Source organism: Lissotriton helveticus, chromosome 2_1, assembly GCF_964261635.1.
Source record: "Lissotriton helveticus chromosome 2_1, aLisHel1.1, whole genome shotgun sequence".
Taxonomy (NCBI): Eukaryota; Metazoa; Chordata; class Amphibia; order Caudata; family Salamandridae; genus Lissotriton; species Lissotriton helveticus.
This window is the reverse complement of record NC_136059.1, coordinates 2,097,943,108-2,097,966,307: the sequence shown is the minus strand read 5'-3', so window position 1 is coordinate 2,097,966,307 and position 23,200 is coordinate 2,097,943,108. Positions and strand designations below refer to the sequence as shown.

Genomic DNA, 23,200 nt, shown 5'->3' with positions numbered 1-23,200 from the left:
CAAATGAGATTGGGACTCATCCTTCCGAAGTCGAGAAAAATGTGCAACGCTGTGTTGAAGTTAATTTTTTTAATTAACAAAATGCAAATAATGTGGAGAGATTTCAAGTGATTCAGGAATGGGCGCCCTTGTAAAGAGAAAGTACGGCCGGCCTGGGCAGTGATAGGGGAGGAGGGAGGAGAAATGCGAGTCACGGCAGCAGCAGCCTTTGATGTGCCTGCCGGCCGGCCGTGAATAATTAGGGGGTGAGAAATGCGCTCGGAGGGCTGCCTTTGATGTGGTAATGCGAGGCAGGCAGGCAGGCGGCTGGTGGCATTGTGCACGCGCTTTTTAGGGCTTGCGCAAGCGCAATGACCTAAAAAGCACATGCACTTGAAGGAATCGCCAGTGGAATCGCCAGTGGATAAACACTGGATAAGCCCCTATAGAGCTTCGCCAGCTATGCGCTGAAGCGCATCAGCAGGCGAGCCCTAAAAAGGAATAGGTCCCATGAAAGGTCCCAGATAAAAAGAAGTGCTCAATTAAACTAAAAAAAACACAGATTTTAAGAATGCCCAGCAACAACTAACTCTTTGCAGCGGTGCCTGAAAATGACAACCTATCTGTGATCCCAATGGATCATATTAGAGATGTCTTTGCCAATTTACAGTCTTTGTTGAACGAATGATCAGATTTGCAGAAGGATTTATCCCTTCCCATCAATTGTTTACTTTCAGTTTCTTCTCTGCTAGAAACTGAAGTTATTATTGAAGGTGTTTCTTTTCATTGTTCTTGTTCAGTTGGAGCCTTCAAGTGCCTTCATCTAGGATGTATTGTGCTTTGGTTTCTCTGCTCAGAGTAAGAAAACATACTTCTATATAATATTGGTTTAATGGGTTAATTTTAAGTATTTGTAATGTGTTGATTTTGAAAATATATGTATATTTTTGTGTTTTTATATTTTGAAATTTCTGTTATTATTTGTACACATGTACACCTTATTTGTTATACATTTTAATAATTTTTATACTTAATGTATAGGTACTTATGTTATAGGCCCTGAATGTTAGGTTTTTAGGGGAAAAGGAAGGGGAGATTATTATAATCATTGAATAATAATTTGCTTGTATTTTATTGTTTTATAAAATATATGATTTGTTAATTAAATTGTTCACTATATATTTTTTCAATGTTGACAAAATTATTTTATTTAATTTTAACTATAATAAAGCTTTTACATTTATGGAAATATTTTCTAATATTTCCTAAAATATGCACCATTGTGTGCATTTTTTTTAATAAATGTTGAAAATGTATAAGGTAAGTTATATATTTTAAAAGATTTTTAAAACTAAATTGGAATTACATTAAAAAAAATTAATCACAATATTTAAAATGTTTACTGTTAGAAATCAATTATGTCAAATCTTTTAACATAATTTGTGTATGAAATATTAAAAATTCCATATGAATATTTTGGGCCTTATTGTGATGCCGTTCAGACGTGTGCCCAACTGACATTGTTTCAGAATGGAAGCTGCTCAACTAGTAGTCTGCAGTTCTAACAAACAAATTAGGATGCTACTGCCCAGGAGGTGGTCAGAAAATCAATTTTTCCTTTGCGGCTTGTGTTGCGTCCAGAAAAGGGCTGCGGCACAAGCAGGATTGCAAAAATTTATGTTTTCAAGCATCCATATTCCATGTGCCAGGCACCATGTTGTGCCTGACACGTGAGGTATGCATGTTTGGGGTGGCACTGCAGGTGCCCGACATAACTTATAGTGGAGGCCATGGGGGGGACAAGGGCGCTACTAGGGGTCCCAAAAGTCTGTTTCCGACAGCCTTTCTATGATGTCGGACTCCAATGAAAGGCTGTCTGAAAGGGACATCGTAATCCCTACTGCAAGTGCATGAGCAGGCATTGCCTTTATTGTTGGGTATTACACTCTGACCGATGGTCTGACAGGCTCCTCGAGCCCATTGGAAGCGCTGGTCGGTCCCTCCACCCCCCAGCATCATAATATGGTCCGACCGCAGCCCTATAATTTGAATTGTATGATTGATTATATTATTTAATTTAATACATTCATTTGTTTTTCTTTAATTCATCTGAATATTTATAGTTTTATTTTGGTTTTATGTATTTTTTAAATATTGAGTTACAATATTTAAGGGCTTTATTACATGTTTGGTGGACCGACCACCCGAGAACCGCATCCACATCGCTCATGCCACCGCTGTGCAGGTGATCTACTGCCCACTGTATTACGGATTCTGCTGTCTGAAATGCCAACTGCGGCAAGGGATCTATCACGGCGGTCATCAATGAGGGCGGTGCATCCAATGACTCCGCAAGATCTACGGTCCACCGAACAAGTGTATTACGACTATACTGTCATACTCGCGGTCTCACAGCAGTGCTCAACCAATGACAGTAACCCAAGAGTGGTTGACTGCTGCAGTACGCGACCCAAAAAAAATACAAAACAATCACCATTGGATGGACGGAAAATCTAAACACCTGATGTGCTTTGGCATGTGGTCACACCTGCAAATCAAACCATAAAACACACCCCATTCCTGACCAGCATCCTTCGTTTCCTAACTGCAGCACAGCAAGACAGACAGACAGACATTTTTACTGTGACACATTTTCATCTTTCCCTGCAGCACTCTCCACCATCTATAAAACATTTATTTTGACACCTTTTTACCTATAGCCCTTGTTTGTTCTTCATTCACGTACTCACTCACATTATTGTAAGTTTTGCCATGCCTGTTAAAAAAAACCTTCACTGAGCAAGAGTTGACAGTCATGGTGGATGAAATCATTAGAGTAGAGCCACACATTTGTGGGTCCTGAATCCGGCAGACTCCTCTCAGAAAAAAAATAGAAATGTCGGATAGGATAGCCATCAGAGTGAATATTTTGCTCACAGGGTTACAAAACAAAATTTACAGATGAATAACGCTACACTTACAAAATAAACACCTTTCCTCAGAAATTGCCAGAGCTATATGTTCCTTGTACGTTGCATGAACATCCTTCTCACATCACTACAAGAGTTGCAAGACTAAACAAAATCAGAACATCTCACATCATACTTATACTCAGGAGAAGTAGTTCTGGATGAGATCCTGATGCAAGTCAGCTCCGTCCGGTCTGAATCTGGCTTTCAGGAGACAAAAGCCCTCTCCACTGCCCACTGAGTTCTTCCAAAGCACTCATTCCTCTGGCGTTGTAGGATTCCTCAGCTATGCCAACAACCATGGCTGGTTGAGATATTCTGAGTCTCCTAGATGGAAGAAAGACAGAAGGGCAACATTTAGTTACACATTTTCAAATCTTACTACTTGACATTTCTCACACACATTCAGCACAGATCACACTTACCTACAACCAGGCCCTCTTCGCTAGTAGTTGTGACTTCAGCTGTGATATGGTGCTGGTCTGCAGTATGTAGGCATCATGGGTGGATCCTGGGAACCACACACAGATGTTGGAAATGTACAAATTCGCTAGGCAGACTTCTTGCACATTGATACAAAAGTAATGCTTCCTTTTACAGTAGACTTGCTCCCTTTTGTGGGGTGGTACTAAGCCAATATGGGTGCCATCAATAGATCCAATCACATGTGGGGTGTGTCCAAATCCATAGAAATCTGACCTTTACAGAGGCTAAATCCTCACATCTGGAGAACTGGACTCAGCTACCCACATGTTTCAACATTGATGTAAGCACCTCTGTGAGGACCAGCCTGAACATCATTTGTGACATTCCACCAGAAATAGCAACAGTGAATTTAAATGAGCCTGTGGCCAAAACAATGCATAATTGGCATGAGTTTTACTAGTGGAGGTATTGATGTAGGAATATTTTATGTGAGGTTGCAGGTCAGGCTCCAACTGATGACATAGATCCAAGGTTGTTTGCCCATTTAATAAAAATTTGGTGATGACGTAATGTTCTTCCATGGTGTGTAGGTCTGGAAAAGGGCGGTACACAAGTGTCTGGCATCTCCTCCCTTTCCCAGGGTACCCATGTAAGGAATAACACACAAATGTAATTTTGTCACAGTGTGCACATGGACATATGTGAAGGGTAAGGCATAAGTCATGTGCCTGAACAGCAGTGCTTCATGAAGCACTACACATTTTGCATTATCATTGTAAAATCTTCAACATCCACCAGTAATCTCCAAGGTGCCCTTCACACGTCTGTAACTGAACTATGTACATCATCAAATCAGAGCAATGGAAATGTCCACTATAATGAGGGTAGCAGAACATGTAATGTGAAAACCCTGCCAACAGCGGTTTACACTGTGCAGCGCACATTTGGCCTATGTAGAGTTTTCCTAACCACTAACATGGCATCTGCATGACCATGCTATTAGGACATGTCGAACGTTGTTCACCAGTGGTAGTAGACCATGCAGTGGGTGGTAGCTTACATGGCGATCACACCATTGGCTAAGTTTGAGAATAGTGACGGTTGCAGGCCAATGGCTGTGTTCGGCGACTCTGATGACGGCGTACGTGGTGTGTACGTACACAGCGGTTGGAAAATAGCTCACTTGCCTCCTGACGCTGCTGCTATCAAGACCTCCCCCATTTTAGCTGCTCTTTTTCGGAGGAGCGGGAGACCCTGGTAGATGTGTTCCTTCCCCTGTATTCTCAGCTCTGTGGCTCACAAAAGGAACAGGTAACTATTTCAAAAACAGTTATTCACTCTGTCCAACTTTTTTCTTTCCTTTTCCCTAGGCTACAATGCGGCTCTGATTACAGTAGCTACAACGAGTCCTGAAGAATTGACATGGTTTATGTGAATGTGGAATATATATGGATTCACACCATGAGCCATGTCTGTATACTGTTAGAAGGATTTGGGGATGATGTTAGCCTAGAATACTGTCCCACTTATCACTGAGTCAATATCAGACTTTGTGAAACAGTTGGCTCAGAGGTAGCTATACCTTGCACACCCCTTCATAGTACCAAACATACATATATTCACATATGGAATGGACTGAATTTTGAATTTTCTGCCATGAATTGGATAGAAAACTGAGATTTGTGTGGGATAAGTAGCTTCAACCTGCAGAGAGCAAGGCCGCCTCATATTAATATGTGGGCAGTCTGGGCTATGGCGCAGACTGGGCCATAGTTACTGTGGCAGGTGAGATGATACACAGAGTAATGTTCCTGTAGACCTTGTGATCCATGGATGTTCTCAGAAAGAGTGATCTGTCCCACTAGTAGCCCTGATAGATGTTACATTGATATTATGAGGCATGGTGACTGGGGTGATCCCCTGACCTGATGCTTCTTTCCATTATACAACAATTTTAATGTGTGTCTGTCAACAATGAGAGCCGCTTTACTTACACAGGTCCGTTGACACTTTTCAAATAGTGTGGCTTACACTGTAAGGCCTATTGCACATTTGAGACATAGACAGTATAGATAGTGGGTTACTGTTGCTGATATTTAGAAAAGTAAATCAACTGCTTGGCTACAATCTGCCCTGTCACACAACACATACAATGATATGTAGATTGTCATCCATGTTACAGTGCCTCATGTAGCAAAAGGGTTGTCCTGTGATGGTAGTGCATGCCACACAAACATATGTTGACTTACTATGTTAATCAAACATGTCCACACAGCACCCAGGGAGGTAGCTCTCAGTGTCACACATACCAGCCCTTTTTATGTATTTATTTATAAAGTTGTACATAGCACAAACGTTATCATAAAGGGTATCAGGGAACTTACAAATGACTGGGCAAAATGAAACAGGTAGAACAACCAACAAACATACATACTGACAGTATATGGTGTAAATCAGAAAAAGGACTAAATAAGAACATAACAAGAGCTAAAAAACCAGACAATGAGCTATCTCAGTGCCCGGAATAATGTCTGTGGGTCCTAGGACAGAAATGTGTTAATCAGGACGCAAAAGACCATATTTTCCCTCCATCTCCTGTTGCCGTGAGGGGAACGGCTCACTTACCTGGTGCAGCGCCGTGAGGGGAACCGCTGGGTCTACTCTGAGACGCTGTGGGGTGAACGGCCATCGCGGAATGAGAACGACAACTCCCGGCAGCACCCTGTGACTGGCGGCGCACTGCGGACGCACCAGTCTGCGCCCGGAGCGCTACTTAGGCAACTTGTTCACTCCGCAGCGCGGGATGCTAAAGACCATATTTTCCGTCCATCTCCTGTTGCCGTGAGGGGAACGGCTCACTTACCTGGTGCAGCTCTGTGAGGGGAACGGCTGGGTCCACTCTGAGAAGCCGTGAGGTGAACGACCATTGCGGAACGAGAACTACAACTCCCTGCAGACGCTTATCCATGACCCCAAATTTGGTTATAGCATCCCCTGAACCCAGTCCCCCTCAATCAACAGGGCCCCCAGTATCAGAGTCCTTCTGTGACCAACCACTACTCATTGAACCAACAAGTCCAGATCAATGCAGGTCAATTACGCCGATCCAACAGGGAAGGAAACGTAAATCCAAACCTATTCCCAAAGCGAATGCCATAACAAGAAGGAAAAAGCTGATTGTCAGAACTTCTGATATCGAAACCCCTGGGGGGGAGACTCCAGACAAGAGCATAGACCCCCTAAATAATCAGCCCCCGTGGGTTACAAAACTGGTGGTTGATCTACAGATTCAAATGAGGGTTATTGTAAAGGATGAATTAAGACCTCTCCAGGATTGAATTAACGGGCTGGCAACTATGTTTAGTAACTGGGCTAAGCTAAGGGGAACAACTGATAGAATTCCTGGTCTAGACTCCAGGATTAATCCCCACCCCCCCCCTCTGGTACTAACTTGGCTACTGTACACCCACCTACTCCTGTGCAAGCACAGCTTCCAACATCTAGCGGGGGATGTTTAGCCTTGGAGGCAAATAGAGGTGGTGGGGCAGGATCCCCCCAGGCTAACGCAATTTCAAAAAAACCCTTGCCTATATTGAGGGGGGTTTTAGGAGATTCAAAAATAAAAAACAGACAGGTACGGGGTGAAGAGTTTATAAACCATGACAAGTCCAAATACCTTCCCCCCTAGTCATTAATTTACCCCTCGCTGCAACCCCATATGTACTTATCCTTGCTGGTACTCCTGAACTTAAAAGGGGTTACTCCGAATCCCACTAGGGGTTAAAAAATAAATGTGTTCACTGGCTTGTAAACAACATTTCTTTTACCCACGAATTTGTGGATGAGATATTAACTACTCGTAGGGTCGGTTAGATTGGCAGACAGCGCAACGACATACATGGTGACTGCATAATCATCATTTTTAGAAATGCTCAGGTGACCCAAAGAGTTTTAGCTGGAAAGTATGGGAGGGACAAGGGTGGAATATCATTACTTCCCTTAGGCTATTTTTACCCCCCCAATTGGCCCCCTCAGGACCTATGGCAACAAAAGTTGCAATGGAGATCTGCACAACCTAATGGTGCCCTCCCCCCTTAACCCCCCATTGGCAAAAGCAACCGAGTTTCACTATCCCGACTGGAAACAGGTTCTGTTGCCTTGACAGAGTGGATTGACTAAATGAACACTACCCCATAGTCAAGGCACCTAATAGTATTTCCCTACTTGAGAACCAGACACAGGCTGATGCTATAATTACTAGCTACCCAAGGGGTGAGGATGCAACCTCTGAGAGCATGAGCGGCTCCTCTGGTTGTTCCCACCCTTGTGTTGGCACCCCGCAGCATGATACCCTTAGGGATTACCCCTACCCCCTACAACTTTCCACTTTACCTGGCAAGAAACAAAAACCCCCCAATTGTCACATATCAAGGGTCCTTGTATGGAACATTGCTGGTCTAACAAGCAAGTTAGATGACCCGTACTGGGATTCATTTGTTAGCAAACATGAGATCTGCATATTCCAGGAAATATGGGCAATATGGGAGGTTTTAAAGTCAGGGTTTGCAACCTTTTATATACCCGCATTGTCTGGGGGTAAAGGGAGACCATCTGGAGGCTTAAGTATATGGGTGGGAGTTCACCTAGATTGTATGGCTAAGTAGATGGACACAGGTTCTAAAGATATATTGTGTGTCATACTCCAGTTTCCATCTAAGATCTCTGTAGCTCTTATTAATGTCTATTCAAGACCCTCGCCCATGGGTAAAGAGTCAGTTACTCTGGAAGAATTAACGGTATTTTTAGGCTCCATTGCTGCCAATCATATGGTAATCTTAGGAGGGGACTTCAATTGTCATTTTGAGCCTCTGTAGGGAATTCTTCCAGATTCTCTTTCTGACGAGGACAAATTTTGGGCGATTCCGGAGACAAGATGTCCTCCGGTCAAAAAATGGTCCCCTCTGGCAATTCAGATGAATTCTTTAGTTCTCATGCACTCGTTAAGAGCATGTAATGGGAGAACATTGTCCGATTCATCCAGTAGTTACACCTTTTATAGAAAAGACCATGGCTCTTTATTAGACTACATCGTAATTGATTCAAAATCCTGGAATAGGCTCGTTGATTTTAAAATTGTTCCACGACTGGAAAGTGACCACCATGCATTAGTTTTAGAAATCAAATCATTCAATCATGGGAAATTGCTACCCCGGGCTGATCCTAGTGATATAAAACTGACCCTTTCTAATTGTAGGAGAAGAGTGAGATGGTCTCATTTCTGTTACTCAGAGGATAAATTGAGCACCTTGTATGAAGCTTTAATACCTGTCCTTATGGTGGCATCTAATTTAATGGCCACAAGTGGGAAAGGTCTTGACTTAGAGATGGTGGCAAAAAAGCATGTAAAATTAAGTGAAGTATCCTTGACTTTTTTTTCCCAAAAAAAAGGAAAAATCACCTACCTAGGAAGACCTCCCACACTTGGTTCAACGACCAGTGCTGTACGGCTAAAAAGCTTTAATTGTAATAATTAAGATTAATGATCGCCCGAAAACTAAAATAGCAAGGAAGGTATATAAGGTGGCAATTTCTGAAGCCGAAAAGGGGTTGGAAACGGAGCGGTCGGATGCACTGAGAACTTCCCTTTGGGACAGGGATATGAGAACCTTTTGGGGGGTTGTCAATTCTGACAGCTCTGGTCCCAAGACAACGGTAGAACCGAATTTGGGTGAAGAGGTCTGGCGGGGACACTTCCAAACCCTCTATTCCAAGGAAGCCCCGCTGCCAGATGATCCATCAGTAGGATGTTACTCTAGGGACGCCTCTCTCTCGTGCCCAGAGTGTATCGATTACCTCCCCGACTGCAGCACTAGTATTAGTATAAGTCTAATTGAAATTAAGAGAGCCTTGATGAGAATAGCCCCAGGTAAAGCGTCAGGCCTAGATAAAATCCCGGGGGATTTGTTTCGCAGCGAGACAGCTGTCTGGGACCCATACTTTTGGGTCCTTTTCAATGCAATATTGCAGGGCATGGGAATCCTATCCAGTTGGCTTGGTGCAGAAATAATCCCAATCTTCAAAAAAGGCTCTCCACTCCTGCCAACCAACTACAGGCTTATCAGCCTGATTGATATTTCTCAAAAAATCTTTGCGCAAATTCTTCTACTCAGGCTACAAACCTGGATGGAAGAACAGGCGATTTTGTCCCCCTTGCAGGTTGGATTCAGGGAAAAATTATCCACCCTGGACCAAGTACTTAGATTACAGTTGTTGTACAGGAAAACTGTCTGTCTGGAGGGCGGTAGTCTTTTCCTAGTATTCGTGGACCTGAGGTCAGCTTTTGACCTGGTCCCAAGGGGAACGCTGTGGTCAGTTTTATATGAGCTGGGGGTCCCAGAATATTTAATCCACCTCATTAAACGGCTACATGAGAACAATTTCGCGCAAATTAGGTTTGGCAAGGATGGTGAGCTAACTGCTCCTATTTCGATCAAGCGTGGTGTCCGGCAGGAATGTGTCCTTGCTCCCACTCTTTTTAGTTTATATATTAATGGTTTAATAGACACACTTTTGGCCGAAAAAGACCTTGATGCACCAAAGTTAGCCTCTCGACTGATCCCGGCTATGATGTTTGCCGATGATACCTTGTTAGTATCTAAATCACCGATGGGACTACAGAGGATTCTTAATAAATTCAAAGATTTTTGCAGAGAAAGAGGCCTAGAAATGAACCTGCAGAAAACCAAATTTATGGCATTCAACAGTTCCAATAGTACACATCTTAATCCCCTTTTATATGGAAAACCTCTCGAAAGAGTTTCCTCTTTCGTTAATTTGGGGATTACCATTACAGATGCAATGGATTGGGACGAACACATTAAAAAATCTTCTTTAAAACTGTCTCAATCATCAGGTGGGATTATGAAGGTTTTTTTAAAGTCCACCCTGAAATCAATTAGCCCAGCCATTGGAATCTACAAGGTACAAGCACGGGGAGGGGTTACAGATGGGGCTGAATTATGGGGCCATTCTGGTCCGGTGAATTTAACACAGGTAGAGAACAACTTTTTAAGACACTTGTTGAATCTCCCACAAAGTACTCCGCTAATCCCACTCCGATTAGACTTAGGGCTTATGGCAATCTCAGTCTCATTAAAACTTAAGCCCCTAATGTACTGGCGCCGTTTGTGGGTCACCCCAGAACTCTCAGTTGATAGAGAGGAATTGTTGGAGGTAATGAATCTGAGGGGGATGAGGTTCCGTAAAAATTATTACGATGTTCTGGGCATTGCCGAATTTGGATAAGTTTGGTAGCTACGAACCGCAAATGATGAGTTCGGCAAGTGTGCGAAATTTCGCTACACTACCTGCCAGGGTTCGTCTAATATTAGGCGTTCTTCATCTGAACCCTCGGGTTCCATTTTAGATACAGCATCCATTTTGTTTCCTGCCCTCACGTAGTCAGCGAGCAGGTAACTGTTCGCCCCCTGACCCTCTAGTTCCCAAGCCTTGCGGAAGACGCATATTCCTTTCATGCGTCTTTATGGCCGGAGGAATGACACAGCAAAGGCAAATGGCTCAGCTTGAGGGTAATCTGGTCGTGCCGGCTTATTGTGACAGCCTTGCAGGCGATGGATCCAACTCTTTGATCCTACGATCATGCTTCCGATATTACCCCCACACTCTTTTCTCTACACATGTCTGACTTCCTTGCAGCTGCTCTTGTCTCTTCTTCTTTGTCATTTACAACTCTAATGGGTGTGCCTAATGGTGGGAAGATGTACTTTTACAGTTGGGAACCGGCATGGCTATTGTAATCATGTTCCGGGATTCTGAACACATGAAAGCGACCTTTTTGAAGTTTACTGTGGGAACTGGATTGTAATCTTTTGTCCACATGTTATGCAATGGTAACACTCTGTATAAAAGAGAGCGACCTACAAACTCAAATTGAAGCAGACTCGCAGAACTACTCCATGTACTTCTTATGACTCTTGTTTCCCTGCAGTAATAAAAACTGATCTTTGACGCCGAAGGAAGTGTCCCGTGTCTCTGTAGTTTGTGCGCCGAAACAGGTATCCCATGAAGGTTATAGGTGTTGTTCCCTGGCACCGCTGGTACTGTTAAAAGTCCAGTCCTTCAGTTGGCGCCCAACGTGGGGCGACATCAGCGGTACCGGTCCAAAGCCTGATGATCGTGAGGAACTTCGTGTGAAATCTCCGAGGGAAGGTGCACCCCGCTTCATCGATCCTGTTGTCGAAATAAGTGGCCCGAAGTTTTTCCCTGCGAAGATTCCCGCCTCCTGACGGCTGCGACGGACCGATGCCCTGACTGTCGACCTGTCTTCGACGCCCGGCGCAGACCTTATGTACAAGCGAGACGATAGACGGGCCTTCCTGGTGACGCCATTGAAGTTCTGAGTTAAGTATTTGTGGGTCGCTCCCAGTCCTTAGTGGTTGTTCTAGCTTTTTGAAAGCTTTGTTGTTAGCCTTTAAGGCTTTGTTGTAATAGCTCACTGAGCTTTGTAATAGCCTCATCAGGCTTTGTGATTAGCTCTCCGAGCTTTGTGGTAGCCTTAAGGCTTTGTTGTATTGCATGGTTCCATTGCATTTGTGGTTCTTAGTATTGGTTCTTAGTATTATTTGACAGTTGCAATTGCCAAAAACCGAGGGTTTTGACTTACACGAGGTTTTATTGCTTCGGTAATCCTTGAAGTTTGATACTAGGTTAGTGTGCATGATGCCTAGCCATAGTGGTTTGTTTCGTATTTTCCAATGTTGCGCAATGGATTCCCGGTTGGAGGACTCGTGTCCGATACCTCCAGTTGGAACTCCGATACATGATCTTTATAGTCAACATGGGGTGGGTCCTATAATATATAATGATTACTGGGTCCGCTATACAAAGAAAGACGGTGACCTTAGATGGCCACCACATGGAACTTTTGAACTTTCGATTTTAGATAATCTTGAGGCTAAATTATTTTTAAAGAAAGCTAGGCCAGCTATGTTTGATTCCTTTCGGATATGGCGTAAAGAGGCCAAACAGAAAGAAATCAAACAACTTAAAAAGGATCAAAAGCAAGGGTTCGTTCCGATAATGCAAGCTATACGAGAATGTAAACAGGACAAAGAAGAAAAGGAAATGGAAATCTCTACTAGATTGCATCATATGAAAATAGATAAATGTTACCCAGTTTTACCGAATAATCTAGAAAAGAAAGAAGAAGATTTGAAGGAGGATTCCTTGTTATCATATTTGATGAAATCACCACCTCCTTACGTACAGGGTACTACTCCTCCTGTAGCTCCTCCTGTTGTACCCCTTGTTGCTCCAGCGGCTGCGGGTCAGCCCGCTGTTAACCCTACGTTTGTTCCACCACCTGTCCTTGTTCCTACTGCTCCTGTACCTGTACCTTCGCAGACTGTTGTTTCTGCTACTCCAACTATCTTGTCAGTTCCTACTATGCCTTCTTTCACCTCCAGTGTTGTTGCCCCTGTTTTTCTTTCCCCTTCTGTTCGTAAGCGTGTTCCTAACTCTGTTGCTACCCTTTATTCACCTCTTTCTGGTCCGTTATTTTCATCTGATTCATCTGAAACTCCTCAGAGACGGAGTCAGATCCCTAGTGGTAGGGAGAAAGAGACGTTAATAACCATGGCACATAGGTGGATGAAACATCCTGCTAATTACACTCCACGTGTAGTCTTTGATACATTTTCTCAGTTTAATGAGCCTACGCAGAGATTCGTGTTTGAAGAGATGTGTAACTTTTTGAGGGAAGAATGGTATAACGATGTAGATAATGTACCGTCCGACATAATTGAACTGCAGAGTCACTTTTCGAACGGTATGATTATAGGAGACGATGTACGACGTGCCGTGGAACGCTTATTAGCGTTTAGATCCACAGCACATTCTCGGGTGTCCTCAGATGATACCACCGAGAATTGGAAAGCGGTTCCTGGTCAATATCCCATGAGAGAGGTTCCGCCACTGTGGGTGCCTGGTGATCCTAATGCAAACCCTGTGGTTCTACCGCATTTTCGAAGGGTATGGATACATCTTCCATGGAAACGATCGGAAGTTTTGCAAGTGAAGCAATCCTTACCCGATCCGCGTAAAAATCCGGCTGGTTATTATAAAGAGTTATCACAACTGGTGGAAGCTTCTATTATGAACCTTGCCGACATCGACATGTTGTTTGGCAATGTTGTACCGCAACCAGTTTGGGCTAAAATTCGTCAAGCCAATCACGCAGTTGAATTAGGGGGTGATTGGGCTGCATTGATAGCGGCTGATGGACTACAAGTTGGTGGGGCTAAACCTGACCAGTTGATCTTGGATTTGCCTCAGAAAATAATTACGCTCATGAAAACTCTCATGCCAGCGATGAAGGTGAACTGGGATAAGTTATCAGCTTGTAAGCAAAAGAAAGACGAGAGTGTCTCGGATTTCTTTACAAGGTTTGAGGAAGCATTTGTCGACCACAGCGGTCAGGACATGGGAGCTGAGGGAGGCCAGCGGTTATTTGTTGACAAATTTGTGTCGAATTTGTTGCCTGAATTAAGCAACAAACTGAAAAATTCAGAGAGTGCGTGGGCAGTTTCAACCCCTGCGCAAATACTAGCAACAGCCCAGTATTATGAGAATAGGGAAAAGGAAGAAAGTGATCGTGTAGAGAAGAAAACGAAGGAGCTCAAGACGAAGGTTTTGTTACAGCAAGCATACCCTCCACGATCAAACCAAACTGATTCACAACAGCAGTATCGACCACGAGCACAGCCCAATAGGACACAGCCGCGTTCTGACAATTTTGATTATAGATCTTCCCTTGGGTATAATCAGTGCGCATATTGTAAGAAAGAGGGACACCTAAAATATGATTGTCTTGCCTTACGGGACCGCCTAAATGGTGTGTCAGCACGAGGAAATCGTGGTAGTGGTCCCCAACAGGCATCACGAGGTAGAGGTCGTGGTTCATCCCACAATCAGAGTGATCGTTATCAAAATCAATCAGATGCAAATAATTGTTTTGACCAGCGAAATGCAGGGTCAGTCCGATCTGCACAGTATAATGTGGACGATTATTACGTAGAGCATGAGACTGTTGTAAATGACCATTACTAGGACAGCCAACGACAAAGAGAGGGAGTAGTGTCAGTTCCGGTCGATCAGAGTGGGCCTTACGTTGCAGTGGCTACATCGGGTGTAGTTGAGCCTTTTCTGTTAGACACTGGTGCGACGAAAAGTTCCATCATGCATTCGAAACTCCCTGGCGCACCTTTGTCTGGCTTAACGAACGTTTCCGTTGGATTCTCTGGCGCCCCTGTTAGTAACCCAGTCTCTAGTCCTTTGCCTCTTATGATTGGTCCTCTTGAGCTAACGGCTCCACTGATTCTATCTACAGGTTGTGGTGAAAATCTTTTGGGCCTGGATTTGTTGAAACGATTATATGCAACATTGTATTGTTCCCCCGAAGGAGTGGAGCTTACATTGGGACGGAGAGTGATCTCTCCCATGTATTTATCGGTCGATAAATTCCCACAGGAATTGAGTTCCCTCCCTGCGTCCCTATGGGCCACAGGTCCCATCGATGTGGGCCTGTTAGACATTCCACCCTATGTGATTCAATTGAAACCAAATGCGCGATTACCACGTTTACCTCAATATCGTATTTCTCTTGAGGGCGAACGAGCGCTGTTAGCAATCGTTCATGATCTCATTGGAAAAGGTGTTGTTGAAGAAACTCGTGGAAACGTGTGTAACAGCCCTGTATTGCCAATTCTGAAACGAACTGACCCAACTAAACCTCCTGTGTATCGTTTCGTTATAGATTTGAGAGAGGTAAATAAAATAGTGGTTGCACAATTTCCTGTGGTTCCTGACATTACGGCCTTACTAACAATGATTCCGGCATCTGCATCCTGGTTCACGGTGATCGATCTAAAGAATGCCTTCTTTAGTATTCCGATTGCCGAGGAAAGCAGAGACCTATTCGGATTCTCATTAGGTGGTCGCAGTTTTAGGCTAAAACGCGCTCCACAGGGCTACTGTGAGAGTCCGTCAATCTACAGCCAAGCACTTAAAGGTCAACTTGATGCCTTTGTTTTACCAACGGGTGCAGCTTTAATTCAATACGTTGATGATCTTTTAGTGGCAGCTGATACAGAAGCTATTTGCAAAACAGCTACAGTATCATTGTTACACTATCTACATGACTTACACCACAAGGTATCGCCTTCAAAGCTACAGTATTGTTGTCAAGAAGTAACCTATCTAGGTCACTTATTGTCAAAAGAAGGGAGAAGGTTGACCCCAGAGAGAATTGCAGCGATTTCCCGAATGACTGTGCCAAAAACCCAGAGAGATGTTCGTGCCTTTTTAGGTATTACGTCCTATTGCAGACAATGGATTCCACATTTTTCATTGTTGGCGAAACCATTGATAGCCCTTACGTGCAAGGATGTTTCATCCCCATTGCCTTGGACTGAAGAGTGTCAGAAAAGTTTTTCTGAATTACGTGATGCGTTGTGTTCGGCTCCTGTGTTGGGCACTCCTGACTACAGTAAGCCATTTACACTATACGTTCACGAGAGGGATGGTTGCGCGTTGAGTGTCCTGACACAACCTTTTGGTGGTAAGCAACGCCCATGTGCCTATTTTTCTTCGACATTAGACCCAGTAGCAAGAGCCTTGCCAAGTTGTTTAAGGGCAACAGCGGCAGCTGCGGCGTCCATTCGACAGTCCGCAGGTTTAGTCATGAATAATATGCTCACGGTAATGGTTCCGCATGCAGTTGACACTCTATTGAATCGAACGAAAACTCAACATCTGACGAGCGCAAGATTGTCTGGATATGAGTTGACGTTGCTGGCCAGTCACATACGGATAAAACGATGTAATGTGTTAAATCCAGCAACATTGCTGCCGATCGACACAGAATCAAGTGGTGAAGCAGTACATGACTGCTATCTCAGAACTGAAGAGGAAACTAAGGGTCGTATTGACCTAAAAGATACTCCATTGACAGATCCCGATGGTACTTTGTATGTGGATGGTTCTTGTTTCAAGTTGCCGAACGGTGATGTGACGACTGCGTATGCTGTAGTTACATTGAGAACGATTGTGGAAAGCGAAAGACTAAGTCAGAATTCGGCTCAGGCTGCCGAGTTAATCGCTTTGACGAGAGCGTGTGTATTGTCTAAAGATAAGCGGGTGAATGTGTTTACAGATAGCCAGTACGCGTTTGGTGTGGCACATAGTTTTGGACGATTGTGGAGAGAGAGAGGATTCCTTACGTCGCATGGCACGAAGATTCAACATGGTCAGCTTGTAAATGATCTTTTAGATGCACTCACATTGCCTAAACAAGTGGCCATAGTCAAATGTAGCGCACATCAGAAAGTAACAGATGATGTGGGTCGTGGAAATACGTTTGCAGATGAAACGGCTAAAGAAACGGCTAAAGATTTAACGAACAGAATGTATGTTACGAGCTCAGTGAGATGGCCAACAGAGACTGGTATGTGTGAAGACACATTTGTAAGTGTGAAAGGAATACAGAATGAAGCCACTGAGACGGAAAGGACTAAATGGAGAGAGAGCACGGGAAGATTGGATGAGAATGGATGTTGGGTTGATTTATCAGAGAAGCAGAGATGGATGTTACCGGATGCGTATGTGCTCGCTGTTGTTACAATGGCTCATGGTATGGCACACATCAACACTAAAGGCATATGCAAGTTGTTGTCTCATGTATGGAAGAATGATGGGATTACTAAGTGCGCCGAGAGAGTGGTTAAGAATTGTATGGTGTGTTTGATGCACAATCCTGGTAAGGGCACCCCCACTCCACCTGGTCATTTTGCCCCTCCTACGTACCCTTTCGAAGTTATCCAGTTGGACTTTATCCACATGGACCGATGTAATAGCTTGAAGTATGTGTTGGTTGTGGTGTGTGCATTTTCTAGGTGGATTGAGGCCTACCCCCTTAAGGATAATACGGCTTTATCCACGGCAAAAATTTTGCTCAAAGAGTATTTTCCCCGCTACGGAATGCCTCGGGTCGTATGGTCGGACAACGGAAGTGAGTTTGTTGGGAGTGTGATGAAGAGTGTGTGCCGCGGTTTAGGGATTGTACAAAAATTTCATAGTGCAAATCATCCACAATCAGCAGGATTGGTGGAAGGATATAATGGCACTTTAAAACTGAAATTGGCTAAAATTCAGGCAACAACTGGTTTATCATGGCCCGACGCTTTGCCTCTGGCTCTCCTGTCGACCAGGGCAACAACTGTACACTCTCGAGTAGGGCTCAGCCCATATGAGATTGTCTTCGGTCGTCCTGCTAATGTATGGGGAGTCCCAAGACCAAAGGAATTTGACAGAATTGAATACCCTATGTTGATTGATTATCTCTATGATCTGACTGCTAAATTGAGTTTGATTCATCAACAGGTCTTTGAGTCTCTGCCGTCACAAACAGAGGGTCCTGGTCATCGACTTCAACCAGGGGACTGGGTCCTTGTTAAAAACTACGGACGAAAACGAAACCTTGAACCAAGATTTGTGGGCCCGTTTCAGGTACAGCTGGCTACGAGGACGGCGGTTCGACTACACGGACGCCGGAACTGGGTACACGCTACCCACACCAAAAGAGTCCCGCTTCCTCTGCCGTCGGACACTTGGACGAGAAGAGGTCTTTCTTCATCTGAGACCGACACTCCGCAACGTTTCGTTCCATTCAGCGAAGCTCGGCTTGTATCTGACACCGTTGCTGACTCCTCTCAAACAATTTCCTCCACATCAACCTTGGAAAATTTGACTGTTGAACAATTGCCTGAACAATTGAACACTCCTTTGCCGTCCAATCCATTGTTTGAAGATCAGACTCGCCCTGGAAGTAGCCGATATTTTCTTCGTCCACGAACAAGCCATAAATAAAAAGATTTTTTTTTGTTTATAGGTTCTACGTTACTCTGAAAACAGTGGACATTATATATATATTGTGTATCTTCTTCTTTTTCGTACAGCCAAGAACATTATCTAGCCTAGAACCTACCATCCAGGTTGACCGTAAGGCCGTGCGGGTACTTCCTTCTGTTTAGCAGCTATCGACACAAGGTTGGTTTCTATTATCAATTTCTGGGAACTCCTGGGAATTGATAACCGCTACTCAGAACGAAGTGCGTCAAGAACGTCGCGGACGGTCATTAGGGGATGGAAACATCATTGTCTGAGCTGTCGAAAAGGGAGGAAATTTTGGCGCAAAAATCTGCAGTGCATAAAATATTTCATACGAAATGGGTTTTCTTACAGGTGGTCATATTGTTCCTGACTATATCTATGTTATTGGTAGGAGGAACATATTATGGGTCTCAGTTCTTATTGTCTTCTGCTACACCTACTCTTCCATCTCATGATCAATATTTCGTATCTACTGTTTCTCCACATTCCTTTTATCCTCTGCCTCAACACGAACAAATCAGACGTGCGGAATTCAGAAACAACTCTTTTATACAACTCCTGCATCAGCATCAGTTAGTGGTAAACACTACCAACTGTTGGGTGTGTGGGTTAATGCCACATACTATGGATAAAGGTATTCCGTACCTAGTTCTGCCTTATAGTGCACAAGGGTCAGCTCGAGCATTACAAACTATGTTCCGTAGCGCACTAGATTCCTACCCCCATCGAGAACCACGCTCAGCAAACTCTGGTCCTGGCCCATACCACAAGACTCTGGCGAGAGCTATTGCAGACTTAGATAGAGATATTTTTGACGCATCGCTCATCCCAGAGGAAGAGGTGCGAACATATAAGGAACTAAGTGAAGCTGAGTACAGCTTATCAGTGGGTGAGAGGCAGCTTAAAAGCTCGCCACCGATATGGATTGTACCTCACCTTGGTAATTTCTGCTTGAAAGGTCTTGGTCGAAATCCGAGAGCTCAGTTTGGGGAGAGTGCTTGTACCGAGACGTATGTCTTACCGACGCTCTCCTCCCCTGTCTTCCTGCCTGCCAAAGGTACTTACTTTGTATGTTATGATCGAGCCTATACGTGGTTACCTCATGACTTCTCGGGTACCTGCTATATTGCAAATCTTTTGCCTCCGACTTTCACTGTGGCCTCTGATTATCACAGAAATAGAATTGTAAGAGGTGTGATTAGCAAAGAAGATACTTCCGGACAAGAAGCGGGAGACTTCTTTAAGGGTTTCCTACCGTTCTGGGGACCGATGGTTAATAGCAGGAACCTGAGACAGTTAACTCGTGTAGTAGAATCAACTGCCAACATAACTGCAAATGCCCTTGGTAATTTGACAGCCGAAGTTCAGGCGGATAGACTGATGACGTTGCAGAACCGTATGGTTCTAGATATCGTTCTAGCAGATAGAGGTGGGGTTTGTAAAGTCATCCATTCGAGCTGCTGCATATTCATACCTGATAACGCTCCAACGGTTTATCAAGCCATCTCTAAGTTGCACAAAATTTCGGAGTCCATACACGTGGACGAAGGAAATTGGACGCTTCTGGGATGGTTTTGGGGTCTGATATCGACTTGGGGTTGGAAGATTCTGATGTTCATAGGGGTTGTTGTGACATTTCTGTTCTCATGTTGTCTTTGTGTGCAATGTGGTCCTGCCTTATGTGGCCTTTGTGCTACGACGTGTATAAGACAGCCCGTTGTCACCAAAGAAGCATTGAAGAGCAGAATAATGTACCAACAACATCTGGATGGTCTGATGAGTATCGAAATCGATTATGATTCCGACTAGTGCTTGCCTACATGAGGGCAAAAGGACTGTCTGAGGTTCCGTAAAAATTATTACGATGTTCTGGGCATTGCCGAATTTGGATAAGTTTGGTAGCTACGAACCGCAAATGATGAGTTCGGCAAGTGTGCGAAATTTCGCTACACTACCTGCCAGGGTTCGTCTAATATTAGGCGTTCTTCATCTGAACCCTCGGGTTCCATTTTAGATACAGCATCCATTTTGTTTCCTGCCCTCACGTAGTCAGCGAGCAGGTAACTGTTCGCCCCCTGACCCTCTAGTTCCCAAGCCTTGCGGAAGACGCATATTCCTTTCATGCGTCTTTATGGCCGGAGGAATGACACAGCAAAGGCAAATGGCTCAGCTTGAGGGTAATCTGGTCGTGCCGGCTTATTGTGACAGCCTTGCAGGCGATGGATCCAACTCTTTGATCCTACGATCATGCTTCCGATATTACCCCCACACTCTTTTCTCTACACGTGTCTGACTTCCTTGCAGCTGCTCTTGTCTCTTCTTCTTTGTCATTTACAACTCTAATGGGTGTGCCTAATGGTGGGAAGATGTACTTTTACAGTTGGGAACCGGCATGGCTATTGTAATCATGTTCCGGGATTCTGAACACATGAAAGCGACCTTTTTGAAGTTTACTGTGGGAACTGGATTGTAATCTTTTGTCCACATGTTATGCAATGGTAACACTCTGTATAAAAGAGAGCGACCTACAAACTCAAATTGAAGCAGACTCGCAGAACTACTCCATGTACTTCTTATGACTCTTGTTTCCCTGCAGTAATAAAAACTGATCTTTGACGCCGAAGGAAGTGTCCCGTGTCTCTGTAGTTTGTGCGCCGAAACAGGTATCCCATGAAGGTTATAGGTGTTGTTCCCTGGCACCGCTGGTACTGTTAAAAGTCCAGTCCTTCAGGGACGGCTAACTTGCCTTGGTTAGCACATAATAAACATATGTTCATTAGCTTGGCGCTATGGGAACTCTGGGTGGATCCTGAGCTTGCCTGCTCCTCAATTTTCAGAAAACAACTAATGACCCTTTTGAGGAGCACAATCTGGCTCAGCTTTACAGCTGCTCCCGAACAGGCAAGTTAACCTCAGCGTTCCTAGAGATAAAGGATAGGCCCTTATTTGAGCAGGCCCTAGATATCATTAAACCAGCTGCCACCAGAAAACTTTACCTCCAGTTTAGGTATGGGGTGTTGCCTCTTCGTTGCTTCACCCACAAATGGAAGGGTATGCAAATCTCAAATTGTCTGGCTTGCGATTACCCCGATGAGACAGTATATCATGTGTTTTTCAGTTGCCCCAGCCACTATAAAGCTGGAAAACTTTGGCTGGTGCAGATCTGTAGGTACCTTGGAACTAGACAATGTGTGGAGGCTTTTAGGATCCTTCAATATGATACAAGAATCCCTATTGTCTATTCAGTCATAGGTTTTGTATTTTCCATGTGGCGCTCTTGTAGGTATTATTTAAAGTCTTCCAATTGGGCAATAGAAGCCACAAGAATAGAATCATAAGTACTGTAGTTCTTTGTAAGTTGGGTAGTCTATTCCCTCATGGTTACTTTATGAAGGCCTTAAGTATACACTCTCGCTATCCTGATTTGATTTAAACCTGTTTACTTACTGTTAGAGGAACTCTAAAGCAAGTAGTCTACTCATTTATTACTGCAAAAATCTAATGTATAGAAGTAACCTTTAGCAGGACATAAGCCCAATGTGAGGTCTAGGTTAATTTTTAAATGGTAAGATCTGGTCACCCTTTCATGAACTTTTATACTAATGTATTTATTCCTTTATTTATTTATTATCTGCACTATGCACTTTCCATCTATGTATTCTTACTTATGGTCCAGTCCATTCCCCTTACGCTGTGATTAGCCATTCCGTACTATCAGGTGTGTGTATTGTTGTATGTTTATTTTTGTTTTTTCATATTCGTTGGCACTCATTTGTAGCGTTGCTTTTACAAAAATATGTAATTTTATCATGAGGTTATTTTTAATCCTTTGTATGGATTTTTGATTGCACTTTTGAGGTCATAATGACCAAAATAAAATTTATGATGATGATGATGATGATGTTAATCAGAAGCACTTTTACTTTGTTTTTGAATGCTGTATTTGAAGGGCTCTGTTAAACTTGGCATCTTTGGCGTGATTTCCCCTGAATTTTTGCCTCTACCTCCTGTATTTTTGATGCTGTGCTGGATTTTGTTTTTGTTGGCTTAGATGCTTTGGGCACTTTGCCACTGCTAATCAGTATCAAAGTGCAAGTGCTCCATGTGTAAATTGTTATTGCAATTGGTTCTCCCTGATTGGAATATTTGATTCACTGGAAATCCCCTAGTAAAGTGCTCTGAGTGTGTCAAGGCATGTAAATTAAATGCTACTAGTGGCCCAGCTACACTGATTGCACCACCCACGAGTAGCCCTGAAAAAGGTATCTCATACCTGCCACTGCCATGTCAGTGCACAGTTTTAAACTGCCATGTCGACCTTGCAAGTGCACCCACTTGCCCTGCCCTAACCTTCTCTTTTCTTACGCCCGTCAGGTAGACCCAAGTTTCCCCCATAGACAGGTTTCAGTGACTGTGAAAGGTAGAACACGTAATGGAGTGTGATAGTCAAATACAAGCAATTTTTGTTCACTTTTTAAAGGCTATCTGTCCCATAGGATAGAATGGGAGATACTTTGTAACATCTTACAAGTATAACTTCCCATTGGGACAAGATGAAGAGTAAAGTTTAGGCTCTCTAAACTTAGAATTTAATAACACATCTTTTAGTAAAGAAGTTTTAAAATTGTGTGTTTGGTATTGACTTATTTAGCCATTCTGTGTCCCTTTGCCTGGTTGTGGATTGACTGTCTGGTTTTGGAGTGACAGGGGCCAGAGATTGTCATTTACTGTAGACAGCCACTAAGGGAGGGGTTAAGCGATGCCTTGCCCTTCCTGGATGACTCAGATCTGAGCAGAATTGACTGTGGCTGTATTTAAAGTAGTGGGAGGATTTATCCTTGCACCTCAATAGGGCATAT

At 43.7% G+C, this 23,200-nt stretch overlaps 1 long non-coding RNA gene across 1 annotated transcript in view; it reads right to left on the bottom strand.

The window, feature by feature from the left end:
* Nucleotides 1-2,662: 2,662 nt before the first annotated feature.
* Nucleotides 2,663-23,200, bottom strand: part of LOC144820018 (uncharacterized) — a 259,394-nt gene continuing 238,856 nt past the window's right edge. The window contains exons 4-5 of the long non-coding RNA XR_013607673.1: nucleotides 3,374-3,459; nucleotides 2,663-3,275 (exon numbers count right to left, since the gene is read on the bottom strand). This is a non-coding gene — a long non-coding RNA (uncharacterized LOC144820018). The remainder of the gene's footprint in view (nucleotides 3,276-3,373; nucleotides 3,460-23,200) is intronic.